Source organism: Eublepharis macularius, chromosome 4 (genome assembly GCF_028583425.1).
Source record: "Eublepharis macularius isolate TG4126 chromosome 4, MPM_Emac_v1.0, whole genome shotgun sequence".
Taxonomy (NCBI): domain Eukaryota; kingdom Metazoa; phylum Chordata; class Lepidosauria; order Squamata; family Eublepharidae; genus Eublepharis; species Eublepharis macularius.
In genome coordinates this window covers 91,779,646-91,804,705 of record NC_072793.1, presented here as the reverse complement: position 1 = coordinate 91,804,705, position 25,060 = coordinate 91,779,646, and the positions used below count along the sequence as shown (strand labels likewise).

Here is a 25,060-nt window from a genome sequence, read left to right as displayed (position 1 = left end):
GCGTCTATTTGTCCACATCCACGGTGAGAACCGCACAAGAGAAGCATTTGAACGCATGACAAATTTGTCTGAGGCACAACACGAAAGACACGAGAGAATGGCGGGATTGAGGTAAGAGTATGTGAACAGCCCTCTGAGAAGCGAATAATGGGTGGGGAAAAGGTGGAAAACTTGAGACGTGTGGATTCGGCCAAGGTCTCCTGCACCCTCAGATTCCTTCACCTTTTCTTCCTTGTTGCCCCTTATGCCTGCAACTGCTACTCAGAATATCCAAACAATGTCAGCTGTCTCACATTCATTAAATTTCTCCTCAAAACCAATAAAGTTTTTGCCACAACACCTTCATCGCCATCTCCTATAGAAACAAAGACTATGCATCTGCAACAGAAACAAACATTCTCTCCATATTTATCTCCATTCTCCACCTCCACAATCATTTTCCTCTGTTTTCACCTTTATGTTGGTTTTTTCGTTTGTAAGATCTTTTGGGGACAATGACCTGGCTTCTTGTACATTGTAATGTGCCTTGCACACTGTTGGTGTTATATAAACAAGTAACACCTTAAAAAAAATTCTAAAAGGCAGTGGGGGTGGATATGCCATGCCTTGCTTGAACTGTAGAAAAATGGTGACCAAAAATGTATTGTGGGGTGGGGGTGGGGACCTTTCAAAGCTTGTAGCTCTTTTGCTAACTCGGAACCTTATGGAGTACCTGCCTCATTGTATCTACACACTTTCACTGCTGTTTTAGTGAAACCATTACCAGAGAATGTCTTTCCAGCAGGGATCCCAAACGTGTTGCCCATGAGCACCATGGCAACCACCAGCATATCATCTGCTGGCACCCACTTCCTTCTTCCTCAAAACATCTCTTCATCCAAGTAAAGAACCTATCCTGGCTTTTCTTACCTCATTGAAGCAGGGAGTGCTTCATTAGAGGCCAAGAGTAGGGTTGCAAGCCTACCAGTGGGGCCTGAAAATCTATTGGAATTACGACTGATCTTCAGATGACAGAGATCAGTTCTGCAGGAGAAGATGGCTGTTTTTGGAGGGTGAACTCTATGGTATTATACTCTACTGAGGTCCCTCCCCAAACCCTGCTGTCTCCAGGCTCTTCTCCCAAATCTCCAGAAATTTCCCAACCCAGAGTAGGTAACCGTACTCTAGAGGCATCATATTTGTATCTGCAGGGAGCTCCCATGTGGAAACAGCCATCTCCATCCCATTAGACCATTGACTTGGAACCTCCCAACATTTTCTCCAGGGGAACTAATCTCTTTAGTCTGAAGATCAGTTATAATTCCAGGAGATCTCCAGGCCCACCTGGATATTGGCATGGCAACAATATCCTAGGACAACACGGGGCAACAGCCCACCCAACCGGAGGTACAATCAATTATCAACAATCAGTAATCTCATTAAGTGAATAGTTCATGTAGAATTTATACAGTGTAAAGTGTCAAGTGCATCAAATGAATCATTAACTCTTCCATATCCCTCACTAAATCTCATACACATAAATACTATACACATTTTACATACAATCCAACACAATGTTCCTATACATTCAATAAATACAATAAATGGAATAAATATGCAGTCATAAATGCAATAAATACATATAAATACACCAGTACATATTATTGCTACTATTCAAAGTCTCTTAGTACATTTTAAAGTGCAGTAACAAATTCTCTTCTCTTGTAGAAACACCAGGATGAAGATCTTAAAGAGACAGAAGCCGTCGATGGAAAACAGACTAGTAATTTCCATGTACACAAAAATAAGTTTATGGTGATATTTTTATGTTCTTATTCCAGGTTGGACCATCACATACAGTGGTCCTGGAGTGGCCTCTTTTTGTTTTTGCATGGCAGCCATTTAGTGGTGATGCACACTCTGTGTTCTCAGCATTCCAAAAAATGCCCAGAAGCCCCACAAAGTTGGGAAATCCTGGTTTACAGTAAGTGTTAATAAATACTATGGGCTAATAGGCTAAATTTGATACTAGCAACTTAATATTAAGTAATTTGATTATTTGGATAACTATTTCATTATTTAGATAACTATTTCAACATTAAACATTGTACAAGATGCTTTCGTGTGTTGACAAGACAACTGATCATTCTGTTCACCCTCCCCATATTCATGCTTGTGGAAGCTTCTTGCCTGGTCTTATGTAAATTTTCCCAGGCCCACTGCTTGTGCTAACAGATGAAAACTGAACAGCAACATACCCTCATTGACACAAGGTGGCAGCAGACAGCATTCCGCTTTGGAATCCAGCAGTCTCTTATATTTGGTGAGCTGCTCAGAATAGGCTCTTTGAAGCAGCAGCTGTATATATTATTTTACCAGAAAGCACGTGGCTTCCAGCTCCAAAATAAACAAGTCTCCTAGGTAGCTTAGAAAAGGGATGGAGAATATATTTGGATGATAACATCTATCATGCAGGACCAAGGTTATACTGCAAAGATGTTTTAAAATATAGATTGGTAGGGTTGCCAACACTGGGTTGAGAAATTCTTGAAAATTTGTGAGTGGACCCTGGGGAGTGTGTGGTTTGGGGAGGGTAATCAGTGGAGTATAATCCTGTATAGGCCACCCACCAAAGTAGTCATTTTCTGCAGGGGAATTCATCTCTGTAGTGTAATTGTTGTAATTCTGGAAGAGCTCCAGGCCCCATCTGGAGGTTGGCAACCCTGTTTTTGATACACGCAGTAGCTCAGGAGTCCCCAAACTTGTTTAGCCTATGGGCAGTCTTGGGGTTTTGTGAAAGGACAGTGGGTGCCATGACAACATGGTTGCCATGAGTGGGATTACAAAATGTTAGAAGATTCCAAGCAAATATGTGCTTCCCCCCTGCAACCCACAGGACGATGCTTTCTTGTCTCGTCTGAAGCACCTCCTATTCTAGTGAGGCAGAGGAAAATCAGGATTGATTGCTATGAATGGCACTCTGGGAAACAGGCAAGTGGGCACCAGAAAAGGTGGTGGGCAATACATTGGGGATTATTGCAGTAGACAGACATCTGAACGTTTAAACAGTATCTCCTGAGATGCTTACATACACAGTTCTTCCTAATTACATCATATGTAGGCGCTAATCCCTGAAGTGGATGGCCAAAGCTAGCCCAGACTCATTAGATCTCAAAAGCTATGTAGGGCTGGCCCTGGTTAGTTCTTAGACCACCAAGGATGTCCAGGGTCTCTGCGCAAAAGTAGGCAAACCACATCTATATTTTGCCATAAATTGGCTGCAACTTGATGGCACTTTATATACACACACACAGATACTGATTCTTGAAAAGGCCTTCATGCGCCAATCTACAGACTTTCTTAATTTCAGATGACCTCTAAAGTCCTGAAAAGAAAATGTTTTTAAAAATCCTTACAGAGCAACAGTGACAGATTCTGATTAACATCATTGACAGCATGGTGGCGGCTTATAAACTCAGTAAGTGTTTGCTAGAACTACATGGAAAGCTACTTTTCTGTTTCCTCTATCCATAGAGTGAATTTGAATATGTCCTTGCAACTGAATGGACATGTTGGACAGCAAGGGTGTGGTAATGCCTATATGGCAAGGTGATATTGTTGGCTAGTTCAGAGAGACATATTTATCACTTCATGGCTGCAACATCAAGTGTACACTGGTATGGTATGTGTGAATTCTCCCATTATGTGATGTGACGACAAATGTAATTCAATTCACATTTTCAGCTCTGAGTGCCCACATGATGAATAATAATGAAACGAGAAATTAAATGACATGTAGGTCTGTGTTAACTTACCGAAACTGTGACTAGCTCTCTCTGTACAATTTATAAGAACACACTGTATACATACTGTACATCATTCTCTGATTTTACCTTTAAATTAATATACTCTGATACATCTCATCGGGAGCATCCAAGTTAATATAAAATGTTACTGGAGTTTCCTGTAAGCAGTTCCAAATATGGTGCCCACTGATATGTTGCACACATGAACACAGACATTAAGCTACCTTATACTGAATCAGACCATTGGTCCATCAAGGTCAGTATTGTCTATTTAGACTGGAAGAAGCTCACCAGGGACTCTGACAGAGGTCTTTCACATCATCCTTTGGAGATGCTGGGGACTGAACCTGGGGCATTCTGCATGTAAAGCAGATGCTCTTTCACTGAGCCATGGCCTCTCGTTTTCCTGATTTGCTTATTTCTCAAGTCTTGGGGATAAACATTCAAATGGCTTTAGCTGGGAAAAAAGCCCTAGGAGGTTTGGGTAGATCTGTCTAGGTTCCTTCTTCCATCTAAGACCACCACTTCTTCTGGGGCTGCCCTCGGCCATCTGCTATGCCCGTATACGGACTCCCAATATTTGTTTAAATAGCCTGCTCCTGGACTATTTTAATGACTTTTCAAAAATTATTGATTTCATGTTTTTGTGACTTTTAATGTATTTTTTGAATGTTGTTAGCGACCCTGAGCCCATCTGTGGCGGATGGTGGGGTATAAATCAAATCAATCAATCAGTCAAATAAATAAATATCTAACTTGTAGAAAAGCACTGAGCTCATCCCAAGAAAGCATATCATAGCTTCACCCTCAGCTTGGCTATAGGCACAGACTTTCTTATGGTTCTGGGCATGGCAACCTCTCATTGTAGCAGCACAGCAGGCAAACCCTCTGGTTTCTTTAGAAACTGACACCAAACAGCATCTTTCCCCTAAAGCAAAGAACAGATGTCGCCCTGCATGGCAAACATTTTGTAGTTTTCCTGCACAACAGCCATTTTGTGCTGACTCTCATTACCTTTTCTTCAAATTGCCAATACGTTTAAATAAGGCTGGGGAGTATGGGTCTAAGAAGACCAATTTTCTGTTCACGAGAGAGACTGGTTCAATGAAGAAGCTAAAAAAATTGCTTGCAATAGGCTCCCCACCTGATGCAGAGAAGACCTCAGCTAATAATACAGTGCTTCTTAAAAACAAACCTCTGTTTTTGATATTTTTAAATCTCAATCCCTGGTTCTCTGCGCAAAGATGTATGTTCCATGTTAGTTTCAGGTGGGTAGCTGTGTTGGTGTGTAGTAGAACAGCAAGATTCGAGTCCAGTAGCACCTTAAAGACAAACAAGGTTTCCAGGGTATATCTTTTGAGAGTCAAAACTCCCTTTGTTAGATACAAGTAGGAATGGAGCATTTACATCCCACTCCGGAGGAAGAAGGAATGTTGCAAAGGATACAAAGGTAACAGTGCTTCTTCTGCTTCAGTGTAAGATAGAGATTGGAATTCCTGGAAAGGTGAGTTATGAGCAGGGCTTTTTTTCAGTGGGAACCTGGTGGAACGGAGTTCTGGCACCTCTTAAAAATGGTCACATGGCTGGTGACCATGCCCCCTGATCTCCAGACAGAGGGGAGTTTAGATTACCCTCTGCGCCTCTCGAGCGGTGTGGAGGGCAATCTAAACTTCCCTCTGTCACTGGCCATGTGACCATTTTCACCAAGGGCAATTTAAGCTTTTAAAAACTCCCCCCTTGTTCTAGCTGACCCAAAGTGAGGTCATTGTGTGGTCTTGAGTTCCACCACCTCTTTTCCCAGAAAAAAAGCCCTGGTTATGAGGATGTAGAACTATTTTGCTGCCTTAGACAAAAATGAATTTTGCACATACACACCTACTTGTAAGTAGTGTGTTTTGTTCTCAAGAATGTTTCCAGATTGCTGCTCCTTTTGCTATATTCTACACAAACCAATAAAGCAAAGGTTCTTGCCATTTTTGGAAGGATTCGTAAGACCGTATGAAACTGCCTTATACCATTCATTGGTTCTTCACTAATATGCTGGCACTTCAGTATTGTACTTTGACCGGTAGCAGTTCTCCACAATTTTAGGCAGAGAAAGGTCTTTCCCGCAAGACCCTGAAATCGAGTACAAAGCACGTGTTCTCCTTGAGCCACGCCTCTCCCCTTTGTACTTTTGATAGCGCTTCAGCCACGAGAGCGTTTGCCAGATGAATTTCTGCTTGTAACTCCGATGGTAAAATCAGCAACAAGGAATTGAAGTAAACAAGCAAGTTGTGCATTATTTTCCTAAATTGTCCCTGCCTTTATAAGCATTCAACTCCTAAAATATTTTGGGCTTCCTACTGTGTACAGTATTTTCCAACTTGGGGGCCGGGGACTCCTGAGGGGCTGCAGAGTTATTGCAAGGGGTCCACAAATCCATATGCGCGCTAAGTATTTTCATTTTGAACTTTTTGACATGCCTTCTCGCAATCAATAGATACTAATTGAACAACTACTATCATGTAAGGGGTCCGTTAAAATGACATGAAAAACGGCCCTCGCGCTTGAAAAGGTTGGGAACCACTGTACTAGATACATTACTATCTGGTGCCCCCTGAGCTCTACGAATTCTTCTTACGCGTGTTTTTGGTGCATTACGCCTGCCTGAGGGACGTGCAGACCAAACCCTTAGGAGCAATACGGTCTCCCCCAAATCCCCCGCCTGGCTCTAGGTGCATGGAGGTTGCTGCAGACGGGCCCACTTCTCTGGTAGGGGGAGGTCGCTGCTGCGGCTGAGCTGAGCGGCCGGTTCCATCAGGGAGTTCGCTGGGGGTGGTTAGGGGCTGGGAAATAGAGCAACGGTGGCGAGCGGGAGGCGGATCCAAGCGGACAGGCCTGAGCTGGGACCTCCAAAGGAGGGAGTGAGCCCGTGGGGCTCCCGATGCTCGGCTCTGTGAGGGGGCCGAGTCTGGATACGGCTGTCAGGTAAAGCAGCGGGCTGGGGGTGCTATCTCCTCTGATGGAAAGGCTTTGTCGGCTTCTTCCCTCCCCGGTTATAAGTGGAGCGCCGGGGGTGAGAGCGCTGCTTGCGCCAGGGAAGCAGAAGCTGTGTACGGCATCGGGGGCGGCTGCTGGCTGTTTTGCTCCTGGGAGCGCAGAGGGGCCGTAAGCCGGGGTGTGTGCTCTGAGCGCGCGCTCCGCCTGGGGCTGGCAGAGGGGCGCAGTGGGCAGAGCCGAGCTGGGGCTGAGCTCGGTCTCTGGTAGACCTTGTGGGAAGATCAGAGCCGGGAGAAGGGCTGTGGGCTGCCCCGGCGCCCGCGACTCGGTGGAGGGAAGAGAGGGCGTTCCCAATCCCCAGCTTTCGCCTCTGGCGCTTCTGCTTTGTGCAGCGGTAATTGAGCTGGAGCTGGAGCTGGAGCAAGCTCTTTGTTCCGGGGCGGAGAACGAGAGAAGGAGGGCACCCGGCCGTGCTCTTCCCTCTCTCCGTCCCGAACGCGTATTTAAGATCGCTTGGAAAGCGGCTCTGCATATACGTGGAGCGCTGGGGAAGCGCTGAGACTCAGTGTCGTAGGGCGGAAAGAGGGGAGGCGGTCTTGGGCAGGACCTGATGGAAGTTGCTCTCACGCCCGGGCTGGTGATGCTGGGCAGCTGCTGGCTGTTTGGGCTCCGGCGCGTAGGCAGAGCAGACGCTTCCCGGTCAGGGCATGATTAATCCCTCCTCCATTGTGTTCGGTGACCCAGTAACGACAGGCAAGAGCGAGGCCTCTTGTGCTGGGCGGGGCGTGGCCTCCCGCTGTCAAGTGCCCTCTCTTGCCGATCGGACACAATGGCCTGCCTGCCTGCCTTTTGTGAGAATCGCGTATTGCCTAGGACGCTTGGAAGGCTGTTCCCCCGGTGTGAACTTCTCGGGCGGGCCAGCTGGGGCTCGGGCTCAGTGAAGTTTTTGCACCTCAGTGCCTGTATGACTAGGTTGTAAACACTCCGGGGGAAGGAAGGCTCTCCTCAGGACATGTCGCGATGACTGTGTTCATGCAGAGATGTGCGAGGTCGATATTGTGTGCATGTGATAGCATTTCGTCAATTAGGACTGATAAATTGGTGCAATGAGACTTCTTCCGGAATGTCAGAAATTCCTGACGTTTTGCCTTTTCCACCTAGTACTGGGAACTGTTTGGATGTCGACAACGCAGCCAGCGCTTCTGCACGCTCCTTAGTGCTGGATCTCATAAATGTAGTCCTTCTGATTAATGCATGGAGGCACAAATTATTTTTTAAAGAAATGTACCTTTTGGCAGGGGCGGAGGAACGTTGCATGTTGGGATTTGTAGTTTGGTTTGGTCGCAGCAGTATATTAGATGTCTCTGGTTGATAGCGCATTGTTAAAAGAGGAAATATTTTCAACTGAATAAGGGCTGAAGGACCAGTAAGATTGGCTCTGCCCACTGATTCACTTCTACACCAGCCATGACTCTCTGATCCCCTGTTCCCCAGCATCAACAGCAAAAAAGGCTTTGGCAGAGCCCTTCCCTTACACAACTAGAAGCTACAATAGTAGTGGAGGAGATGGCTATATCCAAACCTCCATTAGGCTTTCTCTTTTTGAGATAGGGGGGACGGTTGTTGAATCAAACTTCAAAACATGTTCAATAAGTTGTGTATGACAAGGAATGAGTGAGGTTCATCTCGACCTTTGTTTTTTGGGTAATTAAAATGGTAGCTATTTTCTGTGAATGGTACTGTTGTTATTTATAGTTACTGAGACTCAAGGCAGATTACACAGTGAAAATCAACATGGTCAATTGCTGGGATGTTTACATAGACAGCACATTAGGTTATAGGTTGCAAAAAATGAATACAAGCAGAAAATCTGATACATAGTTGATACAACGCTGAAGTAAAACAAGCAATTTGATATGATGTATTAAACAATATGGAAACGACTCAGTTTAAACATATTTACAGAAACATTCAGTACACAGTAGTATAGTCTACAGTCCCTATCTCTTTATCAAAGCCTCTTTCTGAACCACTTCCTTACAACACAGCCTTATTATCTGTGTAAAAAAGTCCTTCTGATTAAATCATTTTTGCACAGTTTGTAGAAAGCCAGGAGAGTGGGACCTTTCCTAACTTCTTCAAGCAGGCTATTTCAGGAGATGGGGGCCCTAGCTGCCAGCTTTTCCATGGATCAATCACCTTGGAGTTGGCTGGCACAGATTCATACTTAGTTGTCCTGATGACAATTTTTAGAAAGGGCTTGATGTCCCCCCTCGAACACACACCATGGACAACTTCTCTAATAATTGCCCATGTTTTATTAGGCAAGCCTGCCTCCTGTTTTGGAAACCAGGGCAATAGATGCAATTGGGAAGTGTGATATTAGTCTTGGGGAAAAAACACAGAGGTGAAATTCCAGAGGGTTTGTTATGTTAATGTGTTATAACAACAACAACAAAATCTTGTGGTATCTTAAAGACAGGGCCAGCGTGTCCATAGAGGCAGGTCCGTCAGCTGCCTTGAGTGCTGAGGCGCAGCAGCTGCGGGACAGGCGCAGCAGGCTGCCAGGGTGGCACGCAGAGCAACTGAGTGGGACGGCTGAGAGGACGCATGCACGCCGTCCCAGCTGCCTTTTGCACAGTTTGTGGAAAGCCAGGAGAGTGGGATCTTATACCATATTACATCAGTTAACCTTTAAGCAGGCCCGGTGCCAGGTTTTCTGGCACCTGAGGCCAGGGACAGCTTCAGTACTGTTGCTGCGCACATGCAAAGCACATGCATGCACCTGGACTGCGTGATGACGTCACATGGAATACAGCCCTTTTCATCAGATGCATTCAATGTGAATTCTAGCTGACATATGCCATAAAAATAAATCCATAGTGATTAAGTGGTTGGGTTGTGAATCAGCACTCTGCTGGTTTGAATCCCACTACTGCCATGAGCTCAGAAGGTGGCCTTGGGTAATCCACCCCTCTCAGCCACTGCTGTATTGTTGGGATAATAATAACAATGACTTTGTTCACTGCTCTGAGTGGGACAATAACCTGTCTAGAAGAGCAGTATACAAGCACAGTTTTTATTATTAAGGTGCCACAAGACTTCTTCTGTTGATTTGTAAAAGGAGACATATACTAATGAGGAAGTATTCCATACATCAAATAAACTATACAAAAAAATTAAACATATTTTTGGAAAGACCAGATCGCTATTGCATGAAACTCTCCTTGTGACAATATTATGCGTTTAAAACATTTCCCATCCTCCTCCATGCATTTTTGGCTGTATCAAGGCCTTGCTATCTATAGAAGAATTTCCAGAGTGATAAAACCGGAGTCTTGTGGTACCTTAGAAACTAACAAATTGCTTGTAGCATAAACTTTTGTGAACCAAAGCCCATTTTGTCAGATATGTGATTAATTGAATGGGCAGATATACAGATATTCTGAATACCAGGAGAATAATTTTTGTTTTTAACAAATTGAAGCCAAGAAGTCAAGCAGTGTAAGAATTGTAAGGGTGTTGCAGCGCTATGTGGAGAATATTTTTTTAAAAGGTTAGTAAAACTGGCTCTCTTTCAGATGACATTTTCTCTCCCAAACTGAACTATAATCTGCTGCTGTGTTCTGACTAGAGAAATGTTATTTTAATTCTTCCCTTGGATTTTGCTGCTGCTCAGTGATTGTGATTTTACAAGATAGTATTTCATTATTTTGTAATAATAATAATAATTATTATTTTTGTATTAACTCTATAGCTTTGACTGAGAATCTATAAATTTAGTAAGGTTGTTTTGCTTTTTTTAAAAAAGTATTTATTATCATTTTAAATCATTAGATTCTATAGCAGACAACTGTCTGCGCTGGTATATTTAAAATGTGTTTAAACTATGTAATGTGGTAGAGAAGTCTTGACAAAAGATCTTGTTTACTTATACAAGGTTGTATTTTTTGCATTGTATGTTTTGCATTGTATGTTGCATTTTTTGCATTGTATGTTGCAGTTCTACCTATACAACCACAGGAAAAGTAGGAAGTACACTAACAAGTAGACTTCCAACACACACCCTGTAATAGTTTTGACTAGATCCAGCAATAACCTGAGATTGATCTTATTAGACCTTGGAAGCTAAACAGGGTCGGCCCTGGTCAGTATTTGGATGGAACACCACAAAGGAAGGCCAGGGTTGCTATGCAGAGGCAGGCAATGGAAAATAAGCTCGGTGGCTGCAACTTGATGATATGCATGCCCACACCAAGATCTGTCAGTAAAAGCCACTTTGGATGAACAAATACAAAAAGGCTGAACTTAATCTCCCCCAGCTTCTTCTTAAAATAATGATAAAAACCATGAGAAGTAGAAAGAAGAATATATACCACCAGGGCTTTTTTTAAAGCTGTGAAACGGAGTTTTCAGGTGGAACAGAGTTCCGGAACTTCTTGAAAATGGTCACATGGCTGGTGGCCCCACCCCCTGATCTCCGGACAGAGGGGAGTTTAGATTGCCGGCATGGAGGGCAATCTAAACTCCCCTCTGTCCGGAGATCAGGGGGCGGGGCCAACAACCATGTGACCATTTTCTCCGAGGGCAACCCATTGAGTTCCACAACCTCTTTTCCCAGAAAAAAAACCCTGTATACCACAAAGGTAACAGAGTTAGTTTGTTGCACTTGAAACAGTCTACTGGTACATCAAAAACTAACAAGCTTTTTTGTGACAGAGCTTTCATGAATTAGAACCTAGTTTTAGATCCAGAGGAGTTAGCTGTGTTAGTCTGTAGTAGCAAAATAGAAAAGAGTCCAGTAGCACCTTTAAGACTAACCAACTTCACTGTAGCATAAGCTTTCGAGAACTACAGTTCTCTTCATCAGATGCATGAAACTAGAACCTAGTTTGTCAACTATAAGAGGTGTTACTTCATGTTGGCAGGATTCATTGGTACAAACGTAAGAAGGGTTGAAGAGAGGGGAGTTATTAAAAAGTAATGCCAGAAGTAGTTTCACGTTACTATGCATAGCACGGATGAAAAAATCCAGTCAAAAGAGTAAATGATCTAGTTGGAGTGGGTATGGACCATTCCCAAGTGGTGATGAGTTGATAAAGCAAGATGGATAGTAAGAAGTAAGTTGCCTTGGACTCATTGACTTCTTTCTTTGTGTAGGCAAGCCCTGCATTATGACTGGGCAGGAAGATTTGTTGTAGTATCTTACTGAAGTGTTTTTTCTACTGGCTCCACACTAAAATAAATTAACTATAACAGTAGTCCGGTGATAACAGATTTAAAAAATCTCTTCTAGCGTGAAATCTTGTGAGTCAGAGTTCACTTCATTAGATGTATGACAAGTACATCCATTGGTTATTTACACTTAGATTTACAAATAGTTGGTGGGTGTGAAGAGATATTATGAAGAGAGTTGTTTTTGACATCTCTTTGTAACATTTCCCTACATCTGCTTGTCCGGTCCTTGTAATTGTGAGTATAATATATTTGATGAAGTGAGCACTGACTCAAAAAGGTTATGCTGGAATAAATTTTGTTGGTTTTTAAAGTGTCACTGAAATCCTGTTTTATTTTGTTGCAACATGCTAACACAGAATTAATGTAGATGAAAATACATAAGCACTCACATTGCAGCCTTTGCCAGGAGTTGCTTGTCTGTATCTGTTGATATGCCAGTCTATGTGTGCCTTTTGTCATACATGGAATGATTTCCCCCTCCTATCACAGAGGATTAGGGTTTTGCTTGTTCACAGCCTTCTGTGTGCGGTTTATGTGCTGTCAAGTTGCCTCCGACCTATGGCGACCCTATGAATGAAAGACCTCCAAAATGTTCTATCATTATAGCCTTGCTCAGATCTTGCTAACTGGAGGACCTGGTCTCCTTTATTGAGTTAAGCTATCTCATTTTGAGTCTTCCTCTTTTCCTACTGCCTTCAACTTTTCCTGGCATTATTGACTTTTCCAGAGAGTCTTGTCTTCTCTTGATGTGACCAAAGTACGATAGCCTCAGTTTTGTCATTTTAGCTTCTAAAGAGAATTCAGACTTTATTTGATCTAGTACTTATTGGTCTTTTTGGCTGTCCATGGTATCCGCAAAACTCTCGTAGAGCACCACATTTCAAATGAATCAATTTTCTTCCTGTCTGCTTTCTTCATTACCTAACTTTCACATCCATACACAGTCATGGAGAATACTATCAGTTAGATTATCTTGATCTTGGTCTCCAGAGATGTCCTTATCTTTAAGGATCTTTTCTAGTTCCCTCACAGCTGCTCTTCCAAGTCTCAGTCTTCTGATTTCTTCACCGCAGTCTCCCTTCTGGTTGATGATTGAGCCAAGGAACAGAAAATCTTGAACAATTTCAGTTTCCTCATTGTCAACTTTAAAATTGTGTAATTCCTCACTTTTTCTTGATGTTCAGATGTAATCCTGCTTTGGCATTTTATCTTTTAATCTTCATCAGTAGTCATTCAAGTTTTTGCTATTTTATGCCAGTAATGTGGTGTCATCTGCCTATCTCAAATTGTTAATTTCCTTCAGCCAATTTTCACTCCACCTTCTTCTAGATCTAATCCAGCTTTCCTTATGATATATTCTGCATAGAGGTTGAACAGGTGGGGAGATTATATGCATCCTTGTCTGACACCTTTGCCAATTGGAAACCATTCTGTTTCCCCATATTCTGTCCCGAAAGTAGCCTCTTGTCAAGAGTACAGGTTGTGCAGCAAAACAATCAGATGTTGTGGCACCTCTTTTTCTTTTAAGACTCTCCATAGCTTTTCATGATCCACACAGTCAAAAGCTTTGCTGTAATCCATAAAACACAAACTGATTGTCTTCCCTGGTATGTTCCATTAGCCATCGTAAATTTGCAATGTGCTCTCTAGTGCCTCTTCCTTTTATGAATCCATCACAGCCTTCTACATTCGAATGTAAAAACCCTGAGATAGAAGGATAGGAGATTCTGCCTACTGTGAGGTTGAACCCTATTGCTCCATTATACTACTCAGTGGGAATTCATTGCCCCTGGGCAGTTTGCTAATTGCCACTGATCAATAGGGAAGCCATTTTCTCCTAGCTAGGAGCCGTGTGTGGCCACTGTTCATTGCTAGGGAACAATAGAACTGTCCGTAAGTGTCATTTGCCACAGAATGAAAAGTTCCCTCTTCAATTTTTGGCCATGACCAAACTCATGTAGGCCACTTCATCCCAGTAAGTGCTGACTATGAACACTTCAGTGTGCACTCTATGGATGGTGACTGGGATTAGTTGATTCCCTGTTGGCCTCAGAGGGTCTGTGTGAATGTGTTTCACACCACTGTAACAGGGCTGCCATTAACTTGTGTTTTGCTGCCCTCTATCCTCTTTCCCTCTGCTCATCAAACAAAATAAGCAAAAGTAGCTGCAAATCCAGTACCTTGCCAGATCCAATGGGAGAGTGAGTATTCTGGTTCCTGATGTCTTTGTAGTGCTGTATGGATGATTATGCACATTGCAATGAAATTATATGTCTGGCTTCACAGCATCATCTAAAAAATGAATAATGCGAAGAGCTTTTGTTGGTTACCTTTGGGTGCTTGTTTATGGAGGTACTTGCTTCCCTGAAGGGATGGAGCTGCACTTTTTGCTACTGAGCCCTTTCGGCTTGCTTTTTGGCTTGAGAAATAAATAGCTGCTTTTTATTTTGTTTTATGCACCCAGTGAAGTGGGCTGTTGCCCATAAAGCCTATTGCTACAATACAGTTGTTGGTTTTTAGGACTCTTGACTGCTTTTGTTTAATCTCTTCCCTCTTCTGCCACCCCACCCCCATGAGTGTGTGCGGGCGCACTTTATGTTGTGAAAGGGAGGAAAGTGCTGTCTTATGGAGGCCTTGTTGAAGGAAACAAACCTACTGTACATTTTGGCATTAAAGATGTGGGATGGACTGGAACTTGCAGTTATGATTTATAATCCTGAGACATCTGCTAGTGTAGTAATTAAACGGAGAGCATATGAAGTCAGACCATGAGTCTGGCTAATTCAGTCTTAACTATCCTGGCTAGCAGTGGGTAGTTCTCCTGGATGTCAGGCACATAAAGATGTTTCCCAGCACCTGCTAGCTGCAGTCCTTTAACTAGAGATGCCCCAGATTGGACTATGGGCTTTTGATGATGCGCAAAGAATGATGCCATGCATTGAGGCATAAACCTTCCCCAAGAGAACTATTCCCTTCAATCAAATTTAAGACGGTAGATATCTTAGTGCTCAAAGGCCATGCAACAGAAACGCCCATGATTTTCTTCTTTGCTGCCAGGCCCAGCAAGAGCAGCTTGTAGAACACACTAATAGGACCTTTTTGTTTTCTTTGGAATACCCTCAGTGACTGTTACTGGCCCCGCTGCTCCTTGGTTTTGGTGTTGTGTATTTATATGGTGAATTATTTTATATATACTTTATTTTAAATGTTGTTTCGATACTGAAATGTTTTGATGTTTGCTGCTTGGGTGGAAGGTGGCATAGAAATGTTTTTTTTCCCCCAAAAGTAATAGTGGTCTTCAGCCCTCAGGTGCATTGTACTGAACCACAGAGCTGCCATTTATTTTTAAGAACTGCTGCCAGTGCATATGCACAAGGAGCAAGAGCATCATGCCTTTTGCCTTTTCGTGCACACACTGGGAGCAGCAGCAGGAAGTAAGGCAAGGTCACTCATTGATAGAGAATGTTCCTTTTTAAAATACGCAGGTTTAGACCCTCCCTTCCAGCATGATCTCTTCCTGAACTTCTTCTCCCCCCCACCACACACTCCCACTGGTCAAGCCTGCAGTGCCCCATATATGCTTGCAGTGTGAGTCCTTTCTCCATGAGACCGAATCTTTCATAGTTTTAGGTTGGTGATGTCGACGCTGCAGAAACATTCAACGATATTGACTAACTTGTGGGGGATAATTAGGCTGGGTTATGCGCAGCTAAGACAGAACATTTGTAGGGAGGGGCAGTCTCTGAACTTGCATTGCTGGTGTGTTCCTCACTATAGCCCCCCTTTTGTGATTCCTGTTCTCAGGTCTCTTGGTCCATTACTCACTGTCCTGGCTTGACACCTTGAGGTCATAACTCTGGCTCCTCTTTCATAGGACTCTGATGCGTAGCCACAGTGTCATGACTTCCTCTCATATGCTGCCTTGCAGTTGTGAGCCCCTCTTCTGGAAAGGATGAAGACCACTGCCTAAATAGGACAAACAAGGCTGGTCATACATTGTGTCTGTTGTTTGTGCTCTGGGGCTCGACAGATATTTAATAATAATAATAATAACAACAACAACAACAACAACAACAACATTCAATTTATAAACCATCCTTCAGGACAACTTGATGCCAACTCAGAGCAGTTTACAAAGTATATTATTATTATCCCCACAATAAACACCCTGTGAGGTGGGTGGGGCTGAGAGAGCTCCTAGAAGCTGTGACTGACCCAAGGTCACCCGGCAGGCTTCAAGTGGAGGAGTGGGGAATCAAACCCGATTCTCCAGATTAGAGTCTCGCACTCTTAACCACTACACCAAACTGGCTTTCTTCAGATGAGCTAGCCAAAAGGGGGCACAGATTTATCTGGTGGACAGCAGCAATGTAAATGCTTTTGGAGATTGAAACTGAGTGGTAGTATGCAGTGGTGATAGGGCTGTGCTTAGTATCTGCAATGTCACAGTAGAAGCAATGTCACTTGAAACTGTACCACCCTGATGAAACATGATAAATGGGGCCAGGGCTAACATGAAGCCATGAATGTGCACATACACCTCTCTGTTTCTCTAGGTATGTTTAGGTGCTAGTTCTGAAGTGGGAAATAGGTGTGCATTCATTTTTTCATTCATCCCGTGCACTTAAACTGCCCACCCCACTCCTACCCCGCAGGACCAGCACTGATTGTGTCACCTGCATAGCCATGGTAGTACCGGGATAGTGTATTCCCACACTTGTAGGTTAATTACAAGTACCGAACTTAGTGAGCTGTTTGTGTTTCTTCCTCCCCTCCCCGCTGCCAATAGAGTATTAGTTGATTATGTAGCATAATGTCAGCTTTGCTGTTCTCCAGAGTTGGACAGTTTGTGTCATTGACTCTATTTTTTTTAGCAATTTTTGAGTATGTGAAGATAGCCAACAATTGTCTTTGTGGCTTTGTCTGACCTGAATTACCTTGGTGAAGATGTAAGGTATAAGAAGAAATTGCTTCCTAATGGAGAGGGAGCACTAATACAAGTGATTTCAGGGACAACCTCTCGAGCCTATATATGTGACTGATAAGCATGCCTGATGTGGATCTAATATTGCTAAATAGACTGTGCTAAGATTGCATTTCATTTGCTTGTTTTGCATATCCATTCCTCCAGAAAGCCTAGAACAGTGTAGTACATCCTTGCATCAACCTAATAAAGTAGATTATATTGAGATATTATATCGACTTGCAGGCAGCCTGGACATGTAGCTATACTCCTAGCAGTGCTCTAAATAAGCCTAAGATTTGCATGCACACACCCACACATGCATGTGTAGAACCTGTAGAATGATCCATGTGTTGTGGAATAGAGGTGGAACCACTTTGTGAGTGGGGCATATACTCATAACAGTACACATCAAAGATTCTGTATGCAGTGAGGGAAGGCATGTGAACCCAAGGCTCCTACTGAAATCACATGTAAACTTCCCCTGTACAGTCATTTGGTCAAGGATATCCAGCAAATGTCATGGCTGAGTGCATTTGCTTCTAAATCCCCTAAATCCCAACCCAACACTTCTAGCCTAGGCCACATTTGCTCTCTTTAAAGCTAAGAATTGGCCAGAGGGTTCGATTTCTGTCCATAATAGTTATTTTCTGCAGTGACTTTGGGAACTTTTGCTGTCAATCTGAACAAGAAATTTGGCAGAGGAAGAACTGGTGGTGGAAAGTGCCGTCAAGTTGCATTTGACTTACAGTGACCTCATGGGACTTTCAAGCCAAGAGACGAAGAGAGGAGGTTTTCCATTGCCTCTCTCTGGATAGCAATTCTGGATTTCCTTGGTGGTCTCCCATCTAAGGCTGGGCCTGCTTAGCTTCCAATATCTGACCAAATCAGGCTAGCCTGGGCCTCAGCTGATATACATACTGTGTATATCCTAAGAAGAGTTACTCTAGTCAAAGCTAATTGAAATCAGTGGGATTAGACTGGGGTAACTCTGTTTAGGATTTCACCACTACTTGACCCCTATGTTATGCTGGTGTGACTGATGTGTCTTGCTTCCTAAGGTAGTTTTTGAGGGGGGAGAATGTACCTCTACACCAAAGTTTTTTGTAACCAAGATGTAGTAATTCATCCCATGAAACCCAGAAGGCATTCATTTGTTAGGTCCTTGGGCTGCAGTCTCTTACTCCAGCTCTGTCTGCTGTCTGCTCTGTAATTGAGATTTAGTTTCCTTGATCTCCTTGATCCACTACTGACCTGTAGTGAGGAAAGTTTCCAAATGATGACTTGACCCTCGTCATTCATATATGGTCCAGTTGTTGGGCAGTAAAAGTTGACTCGACTAGAAAATATTGTCAAGGGTTAAACCTAAGAATATCTTGGAAATCCATTAGTTAGGGGGTGTAACTCTGCTCCTAAGGCTCGTTTGCTTCTTCTTGCTCTTAGTTTTGGAGTTATAGAAAGAGGAAGAGCTTCTGTCCTGCTTTTGAGTTTGGCACCTGGAACAAAAAGAACTGCTTCCTCCTCCTGATCTCACCCCTGGCCTGTCTGACATATGATATGTTTATGGCTCTAAAAAGTGAACAAATGGATAAACGTTCTCCAGTGCTGAGTGTGGATGCTGCTGCAGCCAAGGGAACCCTTAATATTGGAGAAGGTGCAGTTTGGTGCCTTTCTATTTTTTCTCCCTTTCAGTACCAGAATATGATAAAAGCATAAATGGCACGGTCTCTGCTTTCATTGGGCACTAAATCTGGCTTGTAAAGAGCGTGGTAGCAGTGATGTTCCCTTCAGCAGCTGCTGCTAAACAGCATTGTTTATTACTCCCATTTAACAGACAACATGTAATAACAAATAAGAAAAGAGGAGGGAAAAGGAAACTATCTGTTGCTTGTGAATGGGAACCATACTTACATCGAGGTGTTCTCTTTGCTCATGTCAGATACCGGCCTGCTGCAGGGAATTGATCAGGCGGCAAAGCCTTGAGCCTAGCTAATGAGGGAGGGGAACTATGGATTTCTTTGTATGAGTGGAAGGGAGTTTTAAGAGAGATTTAATTAGCTCTGTTGCATGAACCTGTTAGAGGAATGAAATAGTGATGAATGTAGGCTAGGAATCAGAAAAGCTGGGCAGTTGTCCTCGGGATGTGCTGGCTGCTATAAGAAATTATTTGTTTGCTTTTTAGCATGTAGCACCAGCAGATACTGCTCCTTTCTGCTTTGGACCTTGACTAATAGAGTCCAATTTGCTGCTTTCCTTTGTTGTTCTGACATATCTCACAATGCTGCTGCAATAAGAACTAATGAGCATTGACAAGATTCAGTATTAGGTCACTATAAAACTAATGGACCTGGTTAAAAGAAATATTGAATTTTAAGGTTGTGTGCACTTTTTAAAAAGTCAAAATTCTGCGCCAGTGCAACCCAGTTTATGAATTTCGTGCCCTGTATAATTTTCCGTGGGTATCTTTTCCCTGTAGCTGCACAGAGTCCTGTTTACGGTGCTCCATCTGTGTTGCTGAGCATACTCTGCTTATTAAAGAGGATTTAGGTTAGCTCTAAGGAGGTCATTCTTGTGGGCACTGGCTTTCCTTGAATAATTCACTCTTTAAGCAGGAAAACATATCATGGAAATTCTGAATGGCATCAGATTAATTCATGTGAATGGAAAGTAATTCCCAGCAGCCACGAGGGTTAGGAACTTTTACATTAAAGCTTAGGCTCTCAGACTGGGCATGGTTTTACTTAGGGGAGGAGATATTCTTCACTAGGGTCTGGCTTGTGTTTTTGTCACAGGCCTTGCTAAGTAGGGGGTATAGCAGAGTTGTCACCAGAAAGTTTCTAGCATAAGCAACACATTGTGGGATCATAGCACAATGAAGTGTCAAGAGTATTATCAGTTCTTTGTTCTGCCTTTGTAACATATTAAACTAACTTTTTGCAGTTATGTTACATTTGTTCTTTTCCACGAATATTTCTGAAATATATAAGGAACCATTCCTTGAAGTAAGGGACAGATGGCAAGCCTTGAAGATGAGGTGAAAAAAATTCCCTCTGTAACTGGAGAACAAACTAAAATTAACTCAAAACCAAATCAAATGAGATCAGAGAATTGTAAAGAAATGCTGATGATATCCACCCAATCTAATCCTTCTGCTGAACTGGCCTTATATCTGGGTCACGGGAAGCATCTGTGGCAGCAGATGGTCTCTTAAATAGGTTGTGCTAGAGCAAGTTTGGAACTGAATCGCCCATGTTTCTAGCTCTGGTGTATATTGTTGCTCTGCAGAAAAACCAGCGAGTATCAGCTTGGATAGAGAGGTTGAGCTACATAGCCAGAGTTTGTGACCGTTGTCTGCTTTCAGGAGCTCACCACGACCTATGCTGTCTAATGGGTGGGCAGAAGGTTCTCGGTTGGACCACCTGTTGCCTCTTCTTGACTGCTGGGACATTTGCAAGGCATGCTGGTGTTGGAGGACCTTGATTCTATCCTTATGCTGTATATTCAGGACCACTGAATTCAGGTTAGTTAACAGTTTTATCATTTGGAGATCCTGACTGAGTATTTCTCTGATTCAGCTCTAGGGATCCTAGAGGTTCATGAGAGTACTTCCAGGGTGAGTCCTTGGTAAAGACAGAGGACGTACCGTCCAGTATATGAAAAAATGGAACACTCCATTTTTATGAATGGCGTGGGGCGGGGGGGGCACAGGTTGAGAGGGTAGAATTGGCCTCCCTCTTTCAAAGGGTAGTTTATAGAGCTGCTGCCACCTGCAGTTGCTTAACTTCCTGATTACTAGCCAGAAAATGCACAAATTGGTTGCTTCGAACCAGTAGCTCAGAACAGGGAACTAAAATTTGTTTGAATAGCACCAAAGAGGAACAGGCCTGATACAGTAATCAGTTACTTCCAGTATAAAATTGAGCCGGGTTTCACTATTTTCCAATGAAAAAGATTTCGTTGTACAGCTAGTGAAATGCCACTTTTCATCCATAGACCGTAATAATAACCAATGTTGGTTTTCAGACAAATACTAGCAGTTGGGGCTTTGTGTGATGTTGCTTTTCATTTCTGTGAGAAGCTTTGAAAGGTTTTTTTTTCTCGCAAGCCCCTCCCACCCCAGTTCAGCTGGCCCTTCTTTCTAGAAGTTATTAACCAATAAGGAAGTGTCTGGGTGTCCCCAGTGCAAAGTCCTTTTCCAATCATGGAGTACAATTGAGTGGATCTTGGGTCAGAGCCTTTTGAGTTGTGGCCTTATGGAATCGACTCCTGTCTAAGAAGTGCCCTTGAGGGCCATGTACAAACAAAATCATTTTTTCTTAAAATTGCTTTTAACAGAGAGATTATGTGTAGTTCTGAAATATGCTGGAGGATTGAGGCTTCAGTGGAGCATGTTCAGCTTGCCACACACTATGTCTGGTGCATGGTGAGCATATCTTGTGCATGAGAGGGAGGGAAGGGGAGGGCTTGGATATGCAAGAAGTGTAAATCAAATGGGGGTTCCTGTCAGTTGCCAGAGGCTGAGGACCGATGGTCCTGACTATGCACACTTGTTTTGTAAATTTGCAACGTATCAGTTGAACATATGAATTCTATTTTTTCAAAAAGTAGACTATGCAAAACTGAAGAATGCTCATATATTTATTTCATTTATTTGATTTTAATCCACTCTCCCTACAGTGGGCTCAGAGTGGAGTAACAGCAGTTAAAAATACATTAAAACATACATAAAATACAGTTCATACAATAATAAAACTCAAGATGGCAGTCCCCAAAATATAACCTGCCCCAATAACATTCAAAAGGTGGGAAGTGGAGAGAGCAACCAATCTCACTGATGGAAACCTCAGAGGGGGCCACAATACCCCCCCCCCCCTCACAGACAGGAGGCTGGCAGGAAAGCATACCTACACCCCAGCCTCAACCATATACCTGGCAGAACAACTTTGTCTTACAGGCCTGACAAGAGGGTAATATGTCTTATTGGGCCTGGGGTTTCCGCAGACAGTGTGTTCCACCAGGTCGGAGCCAGGACTGAAAAGGCCCTGGCTCTGGTTGAGGCCAGGCGAGCCTCCCGGGGGCCAGGGATCACAAGTAGATTTTTTCTAGCTGATCGAAGTACACTCTGGGGCATATATAGTGAGAGGCGGTCCCATAGATATGCTGGTCCAAGTCCGCTAAGGGCCTTACAAAATCAAACCTTGAACCTGATTCGGAATTCCTTGTGGAGCCAGTGCAACTGTTATAAGACAGGAGTTATATGCACCCTAAATGGAATACCCGCAAGGACGCACACAGTTGCGTTCTGGACCCAATGTAATTTCCAGACCAGACCCAAGGGAAACCCTGCGTAGAGTGAGTTACAGTAATCTAATCTGGAAGTGACTGTTGCTTGGATTGCTGCCTTTAGGTCATGGGTTGAAAGGTACGGAGCAAGCTGTCTGGCCTGTCGTAGGTAGAAGAAGGCAAACCTGGAACTGCTGTGACCTGAGCCTCCGTTGATAAGGACGCATCTAGTATCCCTACCAAATTCCTAACCGTTGAAGGAGGCATGAGAGGCATCCCGTCACGGGTCAGAGCTGGATCCCCGAACCCAATGACCCACAATCCAGATACAGGACCTCCGTCTTTGTGGGATTCAGTTTACAAAATGTATACCCCTCATCAGGGCCACCAAGGCAGCTAACCATTTAAAACATATATAATTTTTTAAAAAACTCTTAAAAACCATTAAAACCAAACAAAAACATCATTAAAGCAATTAAAATGAAGCTAAAATAGCCATACAAAAACATAAAAACAATTAAAACATAGGCCAGGAAGGAGGGATCCCTGAGGAAATGTTGAATAAAACAAAATGAGTCTTTATCTGCTGGCAGAAGATGGAAATAGGAGACAGACAAATATAAGGCTTTGAATAATCTATCTTCCTATCTTTGCGTGTACATGTGTAAGCATATTTCTGCCTCAAAGAAATAAGGTTAGAATGGTTTCTGTTGTCGGAGTTGGAAGTCAGCCAAGAGGGAAAAGGTGCCTGCAAAAATTAAGCTTTACACCTGCTGCACAGATGGATAATGTCTGAAAGCTACTGCTATTAATAGCTTGTGAGGTGGCTGTTGGTAGTGGGGCATTTTATTATGCCCTATTTGGATTAATGTTGTCAAGAGGCTTAGCTCCATAGCTTACACACCTGTGCTTCACTTCTGACCATGTCAGCTTCTAGCCTGCATGTCATTCTGACTAGACCCTGTCTAGCCAGGTGACAATCTTGGCTAGGCCTGACATAAGCTAGGTCAGATGAGGCCTAGATTTATTTACATTTATAGGTTACCTTTTCATAGGAGCTCAGGGAGAGAACAGTTAGAGGCGATTTCCATGTGAATTTTTGGGAGAGTCTGTCATCTACTAACCGTGAGCTCTGTCCTGTTACATCACTCCTTCTAATATTAGCTATCAAAAGTTCTTAATTCTTTTGTGATTTGTTGTAGATATGTTTGGGCTGTACGCATTCCTATGTTCTTAAGAATGTTTGTTAATTGTTTAGGCTCATCTCCCATTTTAATTTCTGCTTGAGACCAGAAAGGTGTCTGTTGAGCTCAAGATAAGTGGCACTGTAATGGAAGTGCCTTATCTTTCAGGACTCTGTAGATTATCCAACGCTATTCCATCAGTACAAGACATTATAAACCCTTATCAAAAAACAATATAGAACGAGACAAGCAAATACGCAGTATGGCCATGATTGGACCATGCTTGTTCTTTTCAGTTGAGTAGGGTGAGACAGTGGATGTCCTGAAACCAGTAAGGCCAGTTGAGGATTGTGGAGTCCTATTGTTCTAGGTAGAGATTTACTCTTCCTTAAGGAGTGAGTGTACAGCTGGGGGTACTTTCAGATGCAGAGCTATAAATAGAGGTGCGGATAACCTCTGTGGCACAGAGTTTTAAAAACTGCTTTGGCTGATAAGCCATCTACAGCCCTTTCTTGAAATATATGGTTTGGCCTCAGTTTCCATGCTGTGATCAGATCCAGGTTGGACTACTGTGATGCACTGTATATAGAACTACTGACGAAAGCTATTTGGAAGCTTTAGTTAATGTAAAATGTGGCATCTAGCATGTATAAGATACAGGGATCAAATCTGTCTTCAAGTCTGTTTGTTGTATTTTCTTGCCACCCTTTCTCCAAGGAGTTCAAGGTGGCATACTTCGTTCTCCCTTCTGTCCTCACAACAGCCCTATGAGGTAGGTTAGGGAGAAGTGAGTGGCCAAGGGTCATTAAGAAACCTTAATGGCACAGTGGAACTTTGAACCCTGGTCTTCCTAGTTTGCTTCCTGACACAATTCAAAATGCGGTTTATTACATTTAGAGCTCTACACAATCTGGACCAGGGATTTCAAGCCTATAAGACAGACAGCCACTTAAGACTATCATCAGTGGACCTACACTGTGTGCCCCACTTGCCTCTGAACTAGATGGTTGAGCACCAGAGATGGATCCTTCTCAGTAGCAGCACTAAGGCTCGGCGATTCTCTCTCCACAGCTTACTTGGTAGCCAATTTGCAAAGTTTTAGGTGCAGTGTGTTTATTATCTCAGGCCTTTTAAAAAAAAACTTACATTGGAGTTTTTAGGCTACTTTTATGCCATCAGCTTGCACTGTGTTTAAGATCACCATCCTACCATGACTTAATTGCTGTTATCTTTTATTCTGTTCTGCTGCTGTTTTATAGTGTTGTATTTGGTGTTGTGTTATGAGCCATCTCATGGATATTTATATGAAGAGAACATACTTTAAGTAAATAAATTGTTGCTAATACAGCTTAGTATTTATATGGCTTTTTAGTTTGTGTGATTCAGTAACCCCAATAAAAACTTTCTTGGGTAGCCCCATGCTCTTTTGCCTAAGGCCAACTTGTGAGTTCATGGCTAATCCCAGGCTTCTTGATTTACTGTTCCCATTAATCTACAGCAGCTGTACAGAGAAGCTTAAGACTTTGAAAACTGTCTGCTAACAGTTCCAAGAGTATTGGGGATCACAGAAGTACTTCCAGTAGCCTTGGAGATGGACATCTCTGTAACTCTCTTGCTTCCATCTA

At 43.0% G+C, this 25,060-nt stretch overlaps 1 protein-coding gene across 1 annotated transcript in view; it reads left to right on the top strand.

Moving 5' to 3' along the window:
- Positions 1-6,670: 6,670 nt before the first annotated feature.
- The window catches only part of RNF44 (ring finger protein 44), a 58,942-nt gene continuing 40,552 nt past the window's right edge, over positions 6,671-25,060 (top strand). The window contains exon 1 of the mRNA XM_054976803.1: positions 6,671-6,755. The gene's annotated coding sequence lies outside the window, so the exon portion shown is untranslated. The remainder of the gene's footprint in view (positions 6,756-25,060) is intronic.